Source organism: Phacochoerus africanus, chromosome 7, assembly GCF_016906955.1.
Source record: "Phacochoerus africanus isolate WHEZ1 chromosome 7, ROS_Pafr_v1, whole genome shotgun sequence".
NCBI classification, from domain to species: domain Eukaryota; kingdom Metazoa; phylum Chordata; class Mammalia; order Artiodactyla; family Suidae; genus Phacochoerus; species Phacochoerus africanus.
The window spans coordinates 25,931,291-25,950,477 of NC_062550.1; the positions used below are offsets into that span (position 1 = coordinate 25,931,291).

Genomic DNA, 19,187 nt, shown 5'->3' on the forward strand with positions numbered 1-19,187 from the left:
ACACAGACGTGATATTGGTCCCAGCTCCTCACCACAAAACTTGCTTCTTTTTTTTTGTCTTTTTGCTATTTCTTTGGGCCGCTCCCACAGCATATGGAGGTTCCCAGGCTAGGGGTCGAATTGGAGCTGTAGCCCCTGGCCTACGCCAGAGCCACAGCAACGCAGGATCCGAGCTACATCTGCAACCTACACCACAGCTCACAGCAACACCGGATCGTTAACCCACTGAGCAAGGGCAGGGACCGAACCTCAACCTCATGGTTCCTAGTCGGATTCGTTAACCACTGCGCCACAACAGGACCTCCAAAACTTGCTTCTTTATCCTAATATCCCCAGAGTCCTGAGTCATGTCCCAGAGAAGCCTGGGGACGAGGTTGGGGAGGAGGTGGGATGGGTGTCCCTGGTGACATGAGAAGCCCTCTCCCCACTCTATTTCCCTCCCATGGATGCCTCCCCTCCCTAACACACCAGCTCTCTACTATGTCCTCTAGTGTCTGGTTATGAAAAACAAGGAATGTCACTCACAATCTGGTTCTACAAGTATTAAGTATCAGTCACTGCATTGCTCACCTACAATATATCCTGAAAGGTATTCAGTAGAGTAAAGATCAGGATGAGGGATCTGCTGTGAGAAAAGAGCAAAACGGGCCCTTAGATAGTTAGATATACTTCAGGAGAAATTCTTTATGACTGTTGAATCTTGCATTTTTCCATATTTGGGAAAGCCCTAAAATCATTAACTGAGATATCTGTTCCTTGTGACTAGAAGCAACCTTCTGGTGAGATGTATGTTTGCTTGAACCCAGAGGAAGAAATGTTAAGATGAGGGTATTGTTCTATAAAGAGTTTGAATATTTTTTCCAAATATTTTGCAAACTTACACTTCTTAGCACTAAATCCTACCAGTTGTAGAGCAAGTAACACTTAAGCTATTGCCTCTAATTCCCCTCACGTTCAAGAAGAAAAAGGCGATGGTGAAAGACCAGAGCAAAACAGATGGGTCACATCTGGGTGCACATCGGTTGGGAAAAATGTTTCTGAAATCCCAGGTGTGAGGGAACAGGTTCACAGGGCTGGCACTGACCTCAGGGGACTGACTTTGAACACCTGCTTCAATATTGAGCAATGTCCCTGGGGGAATCTGTGGAATCCTAAGGGATAACCTTCACGAAGAGGCAAGGATGCTCTTCTTTTCTCCTTTCCAAACTTAGCAAATATTTCACCCTCTACCCCAGAGAAATCCACCCTTTCCTCCTACCCACACAGGAGCACAGTCTGGCCCCATGCTCCTGGGTTCACAGTTCATTCAGCTTGGGAAAACCCTCTTTGCAAGACTGAAAAACACAATCCCAATTACTGAACTCATCAACCTACAGACTTCAGGGCCACAGGAAAGGGGTCAGAGGAGTCAGAGGGGTCAGGGGCTGGGGAAAGGATTGACACAAACAGTAGTGTCCATCCCCTTCTTGGTAGGTAATATGCCCACCCTTGTAGGAAGCATATTCTCCCAACATATTTGGCATGACACACCCAAACAATATACATGGTAATATTATTGTAAAATACAGGGAATAAAGCAAATATTTTTAATAACTGTAAATGGAATGTAAGCTTGAAAACTGTATTTTAAAATTTTTAAAGGCAAAAAACAATCAAAAAACAACCAACAAGAAAATGTGCACAGTTTTAGACAAGAACATTGGGTAAAAAGAAGTTTTTACCAAAACATCATTTATCTTCAACACGATGAATAAAATTGAGGAAGTAAAAACATAAAACAACACTCCATCAAACTCCTAGAAGAGAACATAGGAGTTCTTTGACATCAACTGTACAAATGTTTTCTTAGGTCAATCTCCCAAGGTAACAGAAATAAAAACAAGAATAAACCAATGGGATCTAATTAAACGTACAAGCTTTTGCACAGCAAAGGAAACCATTAAAAAAAAAAAAAAGAGGAATTCCCTTCATGGCTCAGTGGTTAATGAATCTGATTAGGAACCATGATTTTGCTGGTTTGATCCCTGCCCTCGCTCAGTGGGTTAAGGATCTGGTGTTCCCATAAGCTGTGGTGTAGGTTGCAGACGCGGCTCGGATCCCGAGTTGCTGTGGCTCTGGTGTAGTCCTAGGCTGGGAACCTTCGTATGCCACGGTTGTGGCCCTAAAAGGACAAAAGGGAAAAAAAGAAAAAGAAAAGAAAACCAACTGAATAGGATAGAATAGTTCAAACGATGCAACCAACAAGGGCTTAATCTCTAAAATGTACAAAAACTTACACAACTCAACAGCAAAAAACCAACCCAATTGAAAAATGGGCAGAAGACGTGAATAGACATTTCTCCAAAGACAATACACAGGTAGCCAACAGGCAAATGAAAAAATATTCAACATCACTAATCTTTAGAGAAGAAATGCAAATCAAAACTACAAAAAGGTACCACTTCACAGCAGTCAGAATGGCCATCATTAACAAGTCAACAAATAACAAATGCTGAAGAGGGTGTGGAGAAAAGGGTGTCTTCCTTCACTGTTAGTAAGAACGTAAACTGGTACAACCACTATGAAAAACAGTATGGAGGTACCTCAGAAAACTAAATATAGAACTACCATATGACCTAGTAATCCTACTCCTGGGCATATATCTGGACAAAACTTCATTGAAAAAGATACATGTAACCTATGTTCACTGCAGCACTATTCACAATAGCCAATATGTGGAAACAACCTAAATGTCCATCGACAGATGAATGGATTAAGAAGATGTGATATATATACACAACAGAATACTACCAGCCATAAAAAAGAACAAAATAATGCCATTTGCAGCAACGTGGAAGGAACTAGAGACTCACGCTAAGTGAGGTAAGGCAGAAAGAGAAAGACAAATACCATTGATATCATATATCTGGAATATAACATAAAGGGAAAAATGAACCTTCTACAGAAATGAAACAAACTCAGGAACTTGGAAACAGACTTGTGGTTGCCTAGAGGGAACAGGAGGGAGTGGAATGGACTGCAGTTTGGGGCTAGTAGATGCAAACTATTGCATTTGAAGTGGATAAGCAATGAGATCCTGCTGTATAGCACAGGGAACTACATCTAGTCACTTGTGATGAAACATGATAGAGATAGATAATGTACAAAAAAGAATATATATATATATTCATATATATATATTCATATATATATGAACTCATATGTATATTAAAGAATATGTACATATATATGACTGGGTCACTTTGCTGTATAACAGAAATTGATAGAACACTGTAAATCGACTATAATAGAAAAAATTAAAATCTTATTTTAAAAATATAGGAATAGTTACATATCATGCCATAATGCACACTTTAGTAAGTAATGCTATTCTAAAGGGTAAAATATTCCATCATTAAAAATTATGTGGTTGGGTTTTTGTTTGTTTGTTTTGTCTTTTTGCCTTTTCTCGGGCCGCTCCTGCGGCATATGGAGGTTCCCAGGCTAGGGGTCTAATCAGAGCTGTAGAAGAAGGCCTACGCCAGAGCCACAGCAACTGGGGATCCAAGCCACGTCTGCAAACTATACCACAGCTCATGGCAATGCTGGATCCTTAACCCACTGAGCAAGGCCAGGGATTGAACCCGCAACCTCATGGTTCCTGGTCACATTCATTTCCACTGCGCCATGATGGGAACCACTAATCTTTTTTTTTGTTTTTTGACCATGTTTTACATGTATACCAAGATGAAAGAAATTAAGCTCTTCCCTCCTCCAGTAAAACACAGTGACAGCTATAGATGAAAAAGAGAGGGAGTTCCCCTGGTGGTTCAGCGGAAACGAATCTGGCTAGCCTCAATGAGGACGCAGGTTCAACCCCTGTCCTCACTCAGTGGTTACAGATCTGGTGTTTCGGAGAGCTGTGGTATAGGTCACAGACATGGCTTGGAAATGATTTTGGAGTGGCCCTGGTATACGACAGCAGCTGTAGCTCTGGTTCACTCCTGGCTTGGAAAGTTCCATATGCCTCTGGTGTAGCCCTAAAAAGCAAAAACAAAACAAAACAAACACATGTCAAGTGCTGACAACACAGCCCAGCTCCAAAGCCGCCCCCTACCCCCGCCACCCGTGCAGCCTCCCAGCCAGAGACCCCGGCCCCAGCCCTCCTCCAGAAAGTGGGCCCTGAGCACCCTGGGAGCACCCTGGTCACTCAGCGTCAAGAAACCCAGACCTCCTGCTCAGACAGGAGGGGACACCAGGCAGGAGGTCTGCAAGGACACAGCCCCAGCAGGGAACACTCTCCCCAAACTGCAGAGCCCCACGGTCGGGAGGGGGGTCCCGGGAGGGCAGGGGCTGGGCTGGGCAGCTGCGTGAGGGCAAGAACACAGGGAGGACCCCAAGGCCTGGAAAACACGCTGGGACTCTTCCCCGGGGAGCTGACAGGGGGGCTCCCCTTCACACAGACACAAGACTCGGACGTGAGACAGCTGGGTGGTACCTCTGTCCCCCACACGCTCCTTCACCCACTCCTTGGCCGCAGCAACGCTCTCTGTCTTGGTCACGTCCAGGAGCACCGTCTCCAGCCTGTCTGACGTCTGCTTCCTCAGCTGCTGGGCCCCCTGCTCCGTCAGACATGCAGCCAGGACCCTCAAGCCCCGCACGTCCAGCTGCCTGGCCAGCAGGTTCCCGAAGCCCGAGTCACAGCCCGTGATGAAGACATACTTGTCCCTCAGGTGGCTCACCACCTGCCTCTCCCGGTGCCAGCGCAGGAGGTAGTACAGGCCCACGAGGACGCCAGGTACAGCCACATGGCTTTGCAGGGGACAGAAACAGACAGGCTGGGGTAAGACTGGAGTTTGGCTGCTGCTCAAACAGGAGGACTTACGAACAGACAGGCTCTTGGTTGGCCGGTCAGCCTCAGGCTCTCTGGCAGGGAGTCCTCAGGTCTTTCCTGATCATCATTCTTGCTGAGCACCCTTGCTTCTGGTCAAACTTGCGTGTTACACCATTTCCAACAGATGACACTGCACGTTCATCCAACCCACTAGGCCACGTGCACTATTCCTGACGACCCTTTCCTGCCTTCCCACGCCTCCTGATTTCCTCCCCCTCCGCTCCCCCCCACCCACACAATCCGCCCCCACCCCACCCCACCCCACCACTAACACAGACACCCTCTGGACCTTTATAACCTAGGATCCATGGCTCAGAACTTACCTTCTCTCTTTTTCCTATTTAATTCTGTGACCAGGGTCTCTGAGAACTGGGGGTCCTTACAAAGGGAATACCCTTGGAATCAAGACACACGGGGCTTCCAAACCCAGCATCGGCTACCAACCTGTGTGTGACCCTGGCAGCTGGCTTAGCCTCTGGGCCTGGCTTCCCCCTCGGGCTCAGCAACACAGGATGCACTCCTGAAAGACTAAGTCCCCCTCCGCCCCTCCAGGACTAGGAGGAGAAGCCAAAAGAGAGCAAGGCCTCTCTCCGACCCAGTCGCTCTCTGGGACACAAAGGTGTTCTGGGCACCAGTGGGGGTGTCTGAGCTCAGAGGCAAAGAGCGGGGACGAGAAGAGGAGTGGGGGACACAGGCAAGGCTGAGACTTCTCCCAGAGGCTGGGAGGGCTGATGGAAGGACTCACGCAAAGCGTGGTCTGACAGGCGTTCCCCCTGCACTCTCCGAACATGCCCTCCCCACAGCCCTGGGGGCCCAGCTACACTGCCCTCTGCCTGCCCTCCCGTGCCAAGTTCCCGCCCTTCCCTCCACCACCCCCAGAAGCCACACCACTCAGACACTGAGGAAAGACGGGCACAAAAGACTGGTTTGGACTGTGACAAAGTTAATGGGAAATCCAAGTCCCCCAAAGTGGGGATGGCTGGGAAGCCAATCCCTGGGAAAAGGGGAGAGTTGAGTTCGTACCAGGGTGAAGCGGGCGAGGACGAGGGAGCTGGCCCCCCCAGGGAGGCTCCAGAAGGGACTGGAGACAGGGGCTGTCACAGGGAGGGGAGGATGCCAGGCGCTCAAGTGGCTGGAACCATCAGGGGCCCCGAGCCTGCGAGCAGGGCAGGGACATCAGGAGCCAGGTGCTCGGCGCTGGCCAGCGCCTCACTGTCCACACGTCTCACAGCTCCCACCTCCCACCGCTGAGGCAGCTCAGGCCAGAGGCCCTGGCAGCGAAGGAAGGAGAGGCTGCCCCGAGGACCAGAGGCTCAGTGCCCCTGGAACCCACCCCAGCAGCCGGAAAACACAGAGCCGGGCACAGACTCGGCCTCTCCTTGGAACTGTCACCTGCAGGAGCTCACTGTGGTCCTGAGAGTCTTTGTCCCTCAACGTGGCAGGTGGCCACAGCAATCGAGAGCCTGGTCCTGCAGCAGCCAGCCCGTCCCTGCCTCCTGGGCTCGAACCGGGACCCTCCCACAAGGGCTTCCACAGGGGGAGGAGGAAGAAGCCAAGGATGAAGGATGTGCCCTGGACACTGCGAGCATCCTGGGCAAACACAACCCCTGCTGACAACATGAGGTCGTCGGTTTCTTCTTTACTCAGAGAAACAGACCTTTTGCTGCTCCGAGACCACTAAGCCTGCAGCCATAACATCCCAAGGAGCCTTGCAGCACAACGTCCCCAGCCCTCAGGCCACGGCTTCCTCCTCCTGAAGCCTGCCTGACCTTAGAGTGAGGCTCGCGGGGCTCTCAGGGTTTCAAACCGCATTCCAGGTGGGAACCAGCTTCCGGGAAGGGAAGGGTCGGGAGAGTCAGTGAGAGAGCAAAGCGGCCTGAGGCGACACTCACTCACCTGGGAGCTGCAAGGGCCTGAAGGAGACGTTCCGGGGAGGCGACCCTGTCAGGGAGACTCACTGACAAGAGTTCCCCACAGGGACGTCCTGGGCGGGCAGCTCCCCAGATTCCAGGGCAGCACCTGTGAGCCTCAGGCGGGTGCTGCTGAGACGCGTGCGCCCTCTGCTGGCGCCCCGCAGCGTCTCAGCGGGACCACGGTCAGTCAAGAGGGCATCCCACACCCACTCCTTCCATCTTGCCAGCCTGGATGGGTCCTCTGACAGGGGGACCCGAAGGCACAGGGGAGCAGCTACCAGGGGAGGAGGCGGCACTAACTGTGCACGCTTGTTTCCAGCCCGAGAGATATGCAGCCCTCCTACCGGGAGCGAGGTCCCAAAATGTACAGAAAAAACGCTGCCTTCAGGTGCTGGCTGACTGTCTGGGGCTTGCAGGGTGTGAGAGCTGCAGTGGGGACTCACCGACCCTGTTTCTCAGAAAGGACCAGGACACGCAACGGAAGCAGTGAGTAGAAAAAACGTCCTTAGAGCAGCTGCATGCAGCCCCTTGGCATGGGTTCCAGCCCTGCACGTGTCCTTCAGACCAGAGATGGGCTCCCTCCCCAAGGCAGGAAGCCTGGAGGAGGAGGAAGGGGGCTCTGCTGGGGGCCTGGGGGGAGGACTTGGGCTGGTTTGCAGGCCCTTCTTTTCCTTGCTCTGCACGTCTGTTCTGCCTTGTCTGAGCTGGGGACCTTGAGTCACAGTCCACACTGTGTTCCATGGACACTATCTCAGTGCAGCCCTGACCCCGTAAGATCAGGGCTTTGGAACCTCCCAGTTCTTGACATTTGGGAGAGGATTCCTGGGTGTGCGTCCAAACCTCAGAACATATACCACCAAGTTGTAAAGTGAATAAATGCTGGTTTATTTGATTCCAGTGTGGTACTATGTCTGGGGCTTGCTGTGTGTGTATAAAAATATTGAAAAATATGGAGACTTCAGTACAAACCATGAAGTCTAGCATGCATCTGAGTGGGTGATCTTTGAAGTGTTATGTTAGGGGAAAAATAATCAATAAAATTTTGGTTCCATGATAAACCAAGCACTGGTGTCCAGATCCTCTGTCAGGGCCCCCATTGAGGACACCCCTCTCCAGCCAAGGTCTACTGAGTTGGCGCCTACGCTGGTGGGGCAGGCTGCTTGTCACCTTCTAGTTCAACAGGTACCTTTGAGGCAGAACATTAACTCAGGTAGTCAGCTTAGGAGCTTGGGGGTCCCATACCTTCCTTTGATATGATATGATTAACCTTTGTGGCTTAAGGGCTCCAGGGATAACCCTCCACAGGCCTTGTTTTATTATAGGAAATGTGCATTCCCCACAGACTATGTTTACTATAGGAAAATGTGAATCTCTACCCACGCCTCAACTGATAGAAAAGGAATGAGAGGAAAGGTGACTTAATCTAAGGGAAGAAAAGGACAAAGAAACCATAAAACTCACGGGACATTTCCAACCCTAAACCCCCTTTAGACAAGGACCAATACAGGTATTGAGCAAGGCCAATGGAGAAAACCACATCTTTCCTGGACCCCACATTGGTGCCCCTCCCACCTTTAAGAAATAAAAATCCCTATAGGACAATAAAGAAGGGGGTTCTTCTCCCCCCTCCCAGCAACCCTGGGAGCTATTTCCTTTCCTTTAATAAAGACTTTGCTTGCTTGTTGCCTGTGTGTTCACGGAGTTCATTCTTCAACTGCCATGAACAAGAACCGGGATGCCGGTACCAACATTCTAGTAACACTTTCATGGGAGAGAAGTTTCTACACACACACAAACCCTGTCCACATATGTTCTGTGGAAGACGGAAATTGGACACGTGAAAGACACATCTGAAGAGGTGGACAGGGACAGCGCAGAGGGGGCTGAAAACCCCAAGAACCCACACCCTCCCCAAAAGTATGGATTTATCACAGTAGCACGGGGATCAGAAGGCACTGAGAGGAGTTCCCGTTGTGGCACAGAGGAAACAAATATGACTAGGAACCATGAGGTTGCGGATTTGATCCCTGGCCTTGCTCAGTGGGTTAAGGATCCGGCCTTACCAAGAGCTGCAGTGTAGGTCACAGACGCAGCTCAGATCCCAAGTTGCTGTGGCTGTGGCACAAGCCGTCAGTGGTAGCTCTAAGCAGCCCCCTAGCCTGGCAACTTCCGTTGCTGCAGGTGCGGCCCCAAAAAGCAAAAAAAAAAAAAAGAAGAAGAAGGCGGCACTGAGAGACCACTCAAGGAACAGGACACAGGTTATGCTATTAGCCCCTGTCACTCAGCCACAAAACGTGTTCCCTTCTCCCTAATATTCCCAGAGTCCTGAGTCATGTCCCCAGAGGAGCCTGGGGAGGAGGGGCATGGGTGTCCCCAGGGATGGGAGAAGCCCTCTCTCCACTCTGTTTCCCTCCCACTGATGCATCCCCGCCTCACACGGTCCCCAGCTCCCCCTGCCATGCACCTCAGGTCTTGGGTTACAGGACCTTAGCAGGCCTAGGGGCACCATAGTACATCATGAGATCCACGAGGAAGGTGGGCAAGTAGCTCATGGGGAGGTAGAAGAGCTTGGCGTCCCAGCCAGGTGAGTATCGGGTGCGGGGGTGGCAGGAGGTCAGGGCGTGCTCCATGCAGTTGGTCACCAAAGACAGATTCCCAGACCACTGGGGCTTCAATAGGTCATATGTCTTCATGACTGTCCAGAAGAAGAAACCATCCAAACTATTTTCACTTCCCAACCCACGCACTTTCAGAGCAACCCGAAAGTTTCTGAAAATTGCTTGGTCCTCCAAATCATATTCCAAATTGGAACCATGGTACAACCGGGGGGCGGGGGGGGCCCTAACGCTTAGCCCAGGAACCTCACTCCACACTCAGCCTCCTCGGGATCTATCCTGGCAACATGTCCATGGCATAAACTGGAGGTGTCTACAAACACTAGGAATCTAGGCCCCTGGAAGAAAGCTGACTCTAACACCAGCTTGCCATGAGTCCACGGTGTCCTTCCTCTCGGGCTTCAGTATCCTCCCCAAATAATGAGAGTTTCGGAGAGACAGTGGTCCCCAAGTCGACCAAGCCTGGATCCTGAGGTCACCAGTTGGCCACACAGGGCCCTGGGGATGGAGCACATGCCCTCACTGTGGGGGGCAGTCAGAGCCTGGAGGAAGGACCTGAGATTGGACGAGGCGCTAATGACAGACCCTGGCTCCTAGACAAGGGTTTGCTCTTCTCCCCAGGGTCTACAGCTCACTCACAGTTAGCCATGAATGCGTCTCCATAGAGAATCCTTGACCTCTGGGCTGGCCTGCTGCCATGCTGCCTGGAGGTTTCCATTAAAACACCTCAGCGGCGGTCATATTGGTCATGAAGAAGCCAGGCTCGATCATAGCCACCTTCACCCCAAAGTAGGAGAGCTCCCTCCTGCAAGAAGACACAGGGACAAGGACGTCAGGGTCTTCCAAACCAAAACATGAAAAAATGGTAAACGACAACACAGGGAATTCCCTGGGGGGCCCAGCAGCTAAGGATCGAGCCTGGTCCCTGCTGTGTTGCGGCTTCAATCCATAGCCCTGGGCCCCCCAAAAATGAAAAAAGACACCAATATACGATTAAGGTGGAATAAGCTGGATATTCTGGGAGCTTGTTAAGGACAGAACCTGGGGGGGAAAAAGCATGTGAGGACAGTCTTGCTGCCAGAGAGAGCTTGATTACTTTTCCAGTCATTGTACACATTTGTGCTATCAGCTCTAAACCCCGGCAACCATGCTGCAAGGCACCACTCAAACGCTATCCCCTCAAATTCCCCTCATATCCAAACAGTCACCAGCTCTGCACATTGCATCTTGCCCAGGCTCCCCATCCCTTCTGCTACACTAGCCACCCTCTGCCAACTGTCCTCCCAAGAGCATCCACCTGCCTGTGGACCACAGCTCCCACACAATCAGAGCCACCTTCCTCCCTGCAGCCAGTGGACTATCTACCCCTGAGTTGATTAAGTAGCTCCCTTCATCAACCGCTTCATGGGAACACTCCCCACAGGCCGCCAGCACCTAAATACCATCGCAGTGAAGCCCGTGGGAGGGCTGCACATCCAAGTGATATCAGCTCCAACTCTGCCTCCGACACTTTCTGATGTGGGCCCTCATCCCAGGCAGGAAGATGCGGAATCAAACTCTATGGGCCTGGGACCCCACGTGGACACCCCAAACACAAAATGCTGCCTCCCAGTAGAGGCCCTACTCAGAGCAAGACAGAGGGAGCTCAAGGGAAGAGCCTCTAAATCTCTGATGACAAGACCCACGCAAAGGCCCCAGAGGCACAGAAGCAGGAGGACCCAGGCGGGTCTCTGTCCCAGGACATACCTGAGGGAGTCTGAGAAGGCCTCAACGCCGTACTTGGACAGGCAGTAGCCCGCCGCCAAAGAGGGACACCCGGCCCATGACACTGGAGACGTTGACCACACGGCCCCTGGTCTTCCTCACGAGGGGCAGCAGCTGCAGGGTCACGTCCACCATCCCCAACAGGTTCACATCCAGCATCACCATGAAGTCCTGTTTGGTCAGCCACTCATTGGGAGCCATGGGCGTGCAAATGCCAGCGTTGTTCACCAGGCCCAGAGTCCTGGGAAGAGTGAGGGCAAAGGACCACCCTGTGCTGGGCCCATGAGTGAGGACTCAGCCCTGGTTCCATGTCACCTGCCATCCAGTGGGGACCTCAGGAGGGAGGCTGCATGGGGAGCGCTGGAACACATAACAACGTGCTGCCTGCGGGTGGTGGGGAGTGCAGCCCCTGGGAGCTGTTGGAGACAGAAGGCAGCTTCCTCCTGACTCAGTCCTCACTGCCCAGCCCCTGCCTGGTGACAATGGGCAAGGACCCAGATTTCAGGAAGGCACAGCCTGAGGCTGAGGAAAGCTAGTGGGTCCATCGGCTGGAATTTGGGGGGTAAAGTCTGGGGTTCTCACAGCCCATGTTGGGGTTCTCACAGCAGACGTTAGGAACAGTCACCTACATTTTCAGATTTCCTGAGGCTTCAGTACTGAGAGCGGCACAGGTCGTATGAGGGAAAGAGACACACACAGACAGAGAGAGTGAGGAAGGGAGGGAAGAGAAGAAGAAAAGAGGCGATGGTGAGAAGACCAGAGCAAACAGATGGGTCACATCTGGGTGCACATTGGTTGGGAAAAACGTTTCCGAAATCCCAGGTGTGGGGGAACAGGTTCACGGGGCTGGCACTGACCTCAGGGGACTGGCTTTGAAACACCTGCATCAATATTGTGCAAGGTTCCCACAGCATCTGGGGTGTTCCAATGGGTATGCCTTCATGGGTAGGGAAGGCGGTCTCTTTTACTCCACACCCTCGGACACAGATTTCAACCCATACCCCAGAAAATTCCACCCATTCCTCCCACCTACAGGGGAGGCACCTGTTGCCCCGTCTCCTAAGGGAAGACCCATCCAGCTTCAGGGAACCTCTCTGCAAGATTCAGACACAATCCCAAGGTTTTAAAAAAGACTTAATAACCACCAGACACAGGGCAGCAGGACAGGTATGGGGGATGCTGGGGCAGGGGTGCCGGAAGAATTGACACAGGGAGTTGACTCGCTCCCCTGCTCAGTAACAGGCCCGCCCTTGTAGGAAGTATATTCTCCAACTATTTGTCATGAAAGACACAATCAACGCACATGGTTATAGGGGAGAGAATTGGGTAGAAAAGACGTTTAGCAAGACATCATCTATGCTGACTATGATGATTGAAAGTAGGAACAATTACACTCATACGATGGGGTGCTTTTTGGTAAGTGATGCTGTTGTAAGCATACTATATGCTCAGTCATAGCTTACTACGTTTTTGAAGAAATTTGTATTGTGTCATGAAATTGCACATTTTCTTTAGTGGAAAGAACAGAATACCAGTTATGTGCAAAATATAATACCATGTATGCAAAGTGTTAAAGTGCTTATCTCTGGGTGGTAAGATTTTGAGTTTGGCTTAATCCCCGTACTTCCTGAGTTTCCAAACTGATAATGTGGTACATCTACACTTACACAATAGAAATTAAAGTTCTTGCCTTCCCAATAAAACACAGGCACAATTGTAGTTTAAGAAAAAAAAAAGAGAGAGCAGAAGAAAAAGAAAACAGAAACTAGAGGAGAGAACTAACTAGAGAGACAGAAGAAACGAACCATTGTAGTTTTCTGATTTCCTCAGACAGGTCCTGGAGAGCTCAGTGTCATCGCCAAAAAATGGATGACATCGCCAAAAATAGGTGACATTTAAACCAGAGTAGGGACAAATACGGGCCCCAGAAAAAACCTGCCAAGTGCTGAGAACACAGCCCAGCTCCAAAGCCACCCCCTACCCCCGCCACCCGTGCAGCCTCCCAGCCAGAGACCCCGGCCCCAGCCCTCCTCCAGAAAGTGGGCCCTGAGCACCCTGGGAGCACCCTGGTCACTCAGCGTCAAGAAACCCAGACCTCCTGCTCAGACAGGAGGGGACACCAGGCAGGAGGTCTGCAAGGACACAGCCCCAGCAGGGAACACTCTCCCCAAACTGCAGAGCCCCACGGTCGGGAAAGGGGGGGCAGGGGCTGGGCTGGGCAGCTGCGTGAGGGCAAGAACACAGGGAGGACCCCAAGGCCTGGAAAACACGCTGGGACTCTTCCCCGGGGAGCTGACAGGGGGGCTCCCCTTCACACCGACACAAGACTCGGACGTGAGACAGCTGGGTGGTACCTCTGTCCCCCACACGCTCCTTCACACCCACTCCTTGGCCGCAGCAACGCTCTCTGTCTTGGTCACGTCCAGGAGCACCGTCTCCAGCCTGTCTGACGTCTGCTTCCTCAGCTGCTGGGCCCCCTGCTCCGTCAGACATGCAGCCAGGACCCTCAAGCCCCGCACGTCCAGCTGCCTGGCCAGCAGGTTCCCGAAGCCCGAGTCACAGCCCGTGATGAAGACATACTTGTCCCTCAGGTGGCTCACCACCTGCCTCTCCCGGTGCCAGCGCAGGAGGTAGTACAGGCCCACGAGGACCGCCAGGTACAGCCACATGGCTTTGCAGGGGACAGAAACAGACAGGCTGGGGTAAGACTGGAGTTTGGCTGCTGCTCAAACAGGAGGACTTACGAACAGACAGGCTCTTGGTTGGCCGGTCAGCCTCAGGCTCTCTGGCAGGGAGTCCTCAGGTCTTTCCTGATCATCATTCTTGCTGAGCACCCTTGCTTCTGGTCAAACTTGCGTGTTACACCATTTCCAACAGATGACACTGCACGTTCATCCAACCCACTAGGCCAGTGCACTATTCCTGACGACCCTTTCCTGCCTTCACGCCCTGATTTCCCTCCCCCATCCGCCTCCCCCACCCACACAATCCGCCCCACCCCCCACCCACCCCACCACTAAACACAGACACCCTTGGACCTTTATAACCTAGGATCCATGGCTCAGAACTACTTCTCTCTTTTTCCTATTTAATTCTGTGACCAGGGTCTCTGAGAACTGGGGGGTCCTTACAAAGGGAATACCCTTGGAATCAAGACACACGGGGCTTCCAAACCCAGCTCGGCTACCAACCTGTGTGTGACCCTGGCAGCTGGCTTAGCCTCTGGGCCTGGCTTCCCCTCGGGCTCAGCACACAGGATGCACTCCTGAAAGACTAAGTCCCCCTCCGCCCCTCAGGACTAGGAGGAGAAGCCAAAAGAGAGCAAGGCCTCTCCCGACCCAGTCGCTCTCTGGGACACAAAGGTGTTCTGGCACCAGTGGGGGTGTCTGAGCTCAGAGGCAAAAGAGCGGGGACGAGAAAGGGAGTGGGGGACACAGGCAAGGCTGAGACTTCTCCCAGAGGCTGGGAGGGCTGATGGAAGGACTCACGCAAAGCTGGTCTGACAGGCGTTCCCCCTGCACTCTCCGAACATGCCCTCCCCACAGCCCTGGGGGCCCAGCTACACTGCCCTCTGCCTGCCCATCTGTGCCGAGTTCCTGCCTTGCCCTCCACCACCCCCAGAAGCCACACCACTCAGACACTGAGGAAAGACGGGCAAAAAGACTGGTTTGGACTGTGACAAAAGTTAATGGGAAAATCCAAGTCCCCCAAAGTGGGGAGGGCTGGGAAGCCCAATCCTGGGAAAAGGGGAGAGTTGAGTTCGTACCAGGGTTGAAGGGGGCGAGGACGAGGGAGCTGCCCCCCCCAGGGGGCTCCAGAAGGGACTGGAGACAGGGGCTGTCACAGGGAGGGGAGGATGCCAGGCGCTCAAGGGGCTGGAACCATCAGGGGCCCGAGCTGCGAGCAGGGCAGGGACATCAGGAGCCAGGTGCTCGGCGCTGGCCAGCGCCTCACTGTCCACACGTCCACAGCTCCCACCTCCCACCGCTGAGGCAGCTCAGGCCAGAGGCCCTGGCAGCGAAGGAAGGAGAGGAGCCGAGGAACCAGAGGCTAAGTGCCCCTGGAACCCACCCCAGCAGCCGGAAAACACAGAGCCGGGCACAGACTCGGCTCTCCTTGGAACTGTCACCTGCAGGAGCTCACTGTGGTCCTGAGAGTCTTTGTCCCTAAACGTGGCAGGTGGCCACAGCAATCGAGAGCCTGGTTCCTGCAGAAGCCAGCCCGTCCTGCCTCCTGGGGCTCGACCGGGACCCCCCACAAGGGCTTCCACAGGGGGAGGAGGAAGAAGCCAAGGATGAAGGATGGTGCCTGGACATGCACATCCTGGGCAAACACAACCCTGCTGACACATGAGGTCGCGGTTGGTTTTATTTACTCAGGAGAAACAGACCTTTTGCTGCTCCGAGACCACTAAGCCTGCAGCCATAACATCCCAAGGAGCCTTGCAGCACAACGTCCCAGCCCTCAGGCCACCGGCTTCCTCCTCCTGAAGCCTGCCTGACCTTAGAGTGAGGCTCGCGGGGCTCTCAGGGGTTTCAAACCGCATTCCAGGTGGGAACCAGCTTCCCGGGAAGGGAAGGTCGGGAGAGTCAGTGAGAGAGCAAAGCGGCCTGAGGCGACACTCACTCACCTGGGAGCTGCAAGGGCCTGAAGGAGACGTTCCGGGGAGGCGACCCTGTCAGGGAGACTCACTGACAAGAGTCCCCAGGGACGTCCTGGGCGGGCAGCTCCCCCAGATTCCAGGGCAGCACCTGTGAGCCTCAGGCGGGCTGCTGAGGACGCGTGCGCCCTCTGCTGGCGCCCGCAGCGTCTCAGCGGGACCACGGTCAGTCAAGAGGGCATCCCACACCCACTCCTTCCATCTTGCCAGCCTGGATGGGTCCTCTGACAGGGGGACCCGAAGGCAACAGGGGAGCAGCTACCAGGGGAGGAGGCGGCACTAACTGTGCACGCTTGTTTCCAGCCCGAGAGATATGCAGCCCTCCTACCTGGAGCGAGGTCCCAAAATGTACAGAAAAACGCTGCCTTCAGGTGCTGGCTGACTGTCTGGGGCTTGCAGGGTGTGAGAGCTGCAGTGGGGACTCACCGACCCTGTTCTCAGAAAGGACCAGGACACGCAACGGAAGCAGTGAGTAGAAAAACGTCCTTAGAGCAGCTGCATGCAGCCCCTTGGCATGGGTTCCAGCCCTGCACGTGTCCTTCAGACCAGAGATGGCTCCCTCCCCAAGGCAGGAAGCTGGAGGAGGAGGAAGGGGGCTCTGCTGGGGGCCTGGGGGGAGGACTTGGGCTGGTTTGCAGGCCCTTCTTTTCCTTGCTCTGCACGTCTTGTTCTGCCTTGTCTGAGCTGGGGACCTTGAGTCACAGTCCACACTGTGTTCCATGGACACTATCTCAGTGCAGCCCTGACCCCGTAAGATCAGGGCTTTGGAACTCCCAGTTCTTGACATTTGGGAGAGGATTCCTGGGTGTGCGTCCAAACCCTCAGAACATATACCACCAAGTTTGTAAAGTGAATAATGCTGGTTATTTGATTCCAGTGTGTACTATGTCTGGGGCTTGCTGTGTGTATAAAAATATTGAAAAATATGGAGACTTCAGTACAACCATGAAGTTCTAGCATGCATCTGAGTGTGGGGTTCTCACAGCAGACGTTAGGAACAGTCACCTACATTTTCAGATTTCCTGAGGCTTCAGTACTGAGAGCGGCACAGGTCGTATGAGGGAAAGAGACACACAGACAGAGAGAGTGAGGAAGGGAGGGGAAGAGAAGAAGAAAAGAGGCGATGGTGAAAGACCAGAGCAAAACAGATGGGTCACATCTGGGTGCACATTGGTTGGGAAAAACGTTTCCGAAATCCCAGGTGTGGGGGAACAGGTTCACGGGGCTGGCACTGACCTCAGGGGACTGGCTTTGAAACACCTGCATCAATATTGTGCAAGGTTCCCACAGCATCTGGGGTGTTCCAATGGGTATGCCTTCATGGGTAGGGAAGGCGGTCTCTTTTACTCCACACCCTCGGACACAGATTTCAACCCATACCCCAGAAAATTCCACCCATTCCTCCCACCTACAGGGGAGGCACCTGTTGCCCCCCTCCTAAGGGAAGACCCATCCAGCTTCAGGGAAACCTCTCTGCAAGATTCAGACACAATCCCAAGGTTTTAAAAAAGACTTAATAACCACCAGAAACAGGGCAGCAGGACAGGTATGGGGGATGCTGGGGCAGGGGTGCCGGAAGAATTGACACAGGGAGTTGACTCGCTCCCCTGCTCAGTAACAGGCCCGCCCTTGTAGGAAGTATATTCTCCAACTATTTGTCATGAAAGACACAATCAACGCACATGGTTATAGGGGAGAGAATTGGGTAGAAAAGACGTTTAGCAAGACATCATCTATGCTGACTATGATGATTGAAAGGTAGGAAACAATTACACTCATACGATGGGGTGCTTTTTGGTAAGTGATGCTGTTGTAAAGCATACTATATGCTCAGTCATAGCTTACTACGTTTTTGAAGAAATTTGTATTGTGTCATGAAATTGCACATTTTCTTTAGTGGAAAGAACAGAATACCAGTTATGTGCAAAATATAATACCATGTATGCAAAGTGTTAACAGTGCTTATCTCTGGGTGGTAAGATTTTGAGTTTGGCTTTAATCCCCGTACTTCCTGAGTTTCCAAACTGATGATGTGGTACATCTACACTTACACAATAGAAATTAAAGTTCTTGCCTTCCCAATAAAACACAGGCACAATTGTAGTTTAAGAAAAAAAAAAAAGAGAGAGCAGAAGAAAAAGAAAAACAGAAAACTAAGAGAGAGAACTAACTAGAGAGACAGAAGAAACGAACCATTGTAGTTTTCTGATTTTCCTCAGACAGGTCCTGAGAGCTCAGTGTCATCGCCAAAAATGGATGACATCGCCAAAAATAGGTGACATTTAAACCAGAGTAGGGACAAATACGGGCCCCAGAAAAAACCTGCCAAGTGCTGAGAACACAGCCCAGCTCCAAAGCCACCCCCTACCCCCGCCACCCGTGCAGCCTCCCAGCCAGAGACCCCGGCCCCAGCCCTCCTCCAGAAAGTGGGCCCTGAGCACCCTGGGAGCACCCTGGTCACTCAGCGTCAAGAAACCCAGACCTCCTGCTCAGACAGGAGGGGACACCAGGCAGGAGGTCTGCAAGGACACAGCCCCAGCAGGGAACACTCTCCCCAAACTGCAGAGCCCCACGGTCGGGAGGGGGGGCAGGGGCTGGGCTGGGCAGCTGCGTGAGGGCAAGAACACAGGGAGGACCCCAAGGCCTGGAAAACACGCTGGGACTCTTCCCCGGGGAGCTGACAGGGGGGCTCCCCTTCACACAGACACAAGACTCGGACGTGAGACAGCTGGGTGGTACCTCTGTCCCCACACGCTCCTTCACCCACTCCTTGGCCGCAGCAACGCTCTCTGTCTTGGTCACGTCCAGGAGCACCATCTCCAGCCTGTCTGACGTCTGCTTCCTCAGCTGCTGGGCCCCCTGCTCCGTCAGACATGCAGCCAGGACCCTCAAGCCCCGCACGTCCAGCTGCCTGGCCAGCAGGTTCCCGAAGCCCGAGTCACAGCCCGTGATGAAGACATACTTGTCCCTCAGGTGGCTCACCACCTGCCTCTCCCGGTGCCAGCGCAGGAGGTAGTACAGGCCCACGAGGACCGCCAGGTACAGCCACATGGCTTTGCAGGGGACAGAAACAGACAGGCTGGGGTAAGACTGGAGTTTGGCTGCTGCTCAAACAGGAGGACTTACGAACAGACAGGCTCTTGGTTGGCCGGTCAGCCTCAGGCTCTCTGGCAGGGAGTCCTCAGGTCTTTCCTGATCATCATTCTTACTGAGCACCCTTGCTTCTGGTCAAACTTGCGTGTTACACCATTTCCAACAGATGACACTGCACGTTCATCCAACCCACTAGGCCAACGTGCACTATCCTGACGACCCTTTCCTGCCTTCCCACGCCTCCTGATTTCCCTCCCCCTCCGCTCTCC

At 52.9% G+C, this 19,187-nt stretch overlaps 2 pseudogenes; both read right to left on the reverse strand.

The window, feature by feature from the left end:
* LOC125130977 (retinol dehydrogenase 16-like) overlaps positions 1-5,073 on the reverse strand; it is a 7,672-nt pseudogene extending 2,599 nt beyond the window's left edge.
* A 4,188-nt stretch (positions 5,074-9,261) lies between these two features.
* On the reverse strand, positions 9,262-18,700 carry LOC125130389 (retinol dehydrogenase 16-like; annotated as a pseudogene).
* Between the last annotated feature and the right edge of the window lie 487 nt (positions 18,701-19,187).